Here is a 1,572-nt window from a genome sequence, read left to right as displayed (position 1 = left end):
GGGGGTGTCCCCCCACGGTCTCAGGGGGGGATCTACAGAGGAGATGAGGGTGTGAAATCGGGATGTAGCTCTTTGGGGTCGGATCGGGCCCCTTTCCTGCCACGTGCACCTCTCCCCGTTGGGGTTTGAGCGAGGTTTCAGTCTGGGGGTGACAGGTTTTGGGATGGGGGTGAGAGCAGCAGGAGGTCCCCAACCCCACCCCACTCCCCTTGGGGTGCTGGTCGGGGGGCACCGGGGCTGGGAAGTAGAGAGGGAAGGGAGCTCCGCAGGGAGGGGTTTTCCCCTTTCCAAACACCTCGAACAGCATCTTCACCCAGTGGAGTGGGGCTGGGAGCCCCACACCCTCCTCCCCCCGCAGCAGGCAGCACCCCAGGGAGGGACCCCATCCTCCTCCTCGTTTTGGGTCAGAGGGGCGATCTCTGCGATTTATCCCCCAGCCAGGGCACGAGCACCACGCGAGGGCTGGGAGAAGGCTGTCTGTAGAGGGAAATACACCCAGACACCCCGCCTCAACCCCAAGAAAAATGAGAATTTGGGGGGAGGCTGCCTGCTTGTGTGTCAGAGCTCCAGGCACAGCCTCGTGTCAGCGTACGAGCCATCGGAGCATCCCCACCCCGCCTTGGCACTGCAGCCGCCTGGAGCCAAACCCTCCAGCCAGGCGAGGAGGAAAGCCCTGGGAGGGTGTGTTACACCCCTGGGGTAACCCCCAAACGCCCTGTCTCCCCTCAAAGAGAGAAGCATCTCCTGGCAAAGTGTCCCCACATTTTGTCCATATTTCCCCCCCCCCCGTCAGCCACGGGCAGGTTGTTTGCGTTATCCCTATGTCAGATCCCAGCAGGATGGGGGTGAGGGGTTGGGATTTCTTGGGACCCCCCCAGGTGGAGCTGGGTCGGGGTGTGCTGTGGTGGGGGGAGCTGGCAGTGCCCTGACAGCTCTGGGATGCCCATGGAGAGGGATTGCCCCTTCCCTGGGGGGGCTGCAAGGATTTACCTGTCCCTGTTTTATAGAAGATGGATTATTTTTTTCCCCTTAGAGACAAAAACAAGGGATAATTCCAAAACCCAAACTCAGCCCCCACTCTGGCACAGCCAGGTGGGGCATTTCCACTGGAAAACCCTTCTGATGCCACCAACACCCCAATTGTGCCCCCTCCCAAAAACCTGGGAAAGGGGGATGGCCCCAGCTTATCTGGGATTTAATGAGTCTCTGGGTGTTGCCGCCCCATGCCGGGTCCTGCCCTCACCCAGGGTCTCTGCAGCCTGGGGGTGGGTAGGGGGTGCCGGGGATGCCCCCATGCCTAACCCACAGATCCCTGGAGAAGGTCCCGGTGGGATGTGGGAGAGGATTCCGGTGCATCAGCCCTTCTACGTATTGTCTGGCAAGAGGCGAGCTGAGGACTGGGGCTCTTGAGACACGAGTGGGGGTGGCCTTGGGTTGCAGCAGTGGCTGTGTGAAGGGGTCACACTTGTCCGGGGGTTGTGCGTGCGTGTGTGTGCAGGCGTGTGCAGGCGTGTGCACGCTGCTCCCAGCACATGTGTGTGCACGTGTGGCTGTGCAGGGGTTGGGCAGCCC

This window comes from Eurypyga helias, unplaced genomic scaffold, assembly GCF_000690775.1.
Source record: "Eurypyga helias isolate BGI_N326 unplaced genomic scaffold, ASM69077v1 scaffold27625, whole genome shotgun sequence".
Taxonomy (NCBI): domain Eukaryota; kingdom Metazoa; phylum Chordata; class Aves; order Eurypygiformes; family Eurypygidae; genus Eurypyga; species Eurypyga helias.
This window is presented reverse-complemented; position numbering follows the sequence as displayed.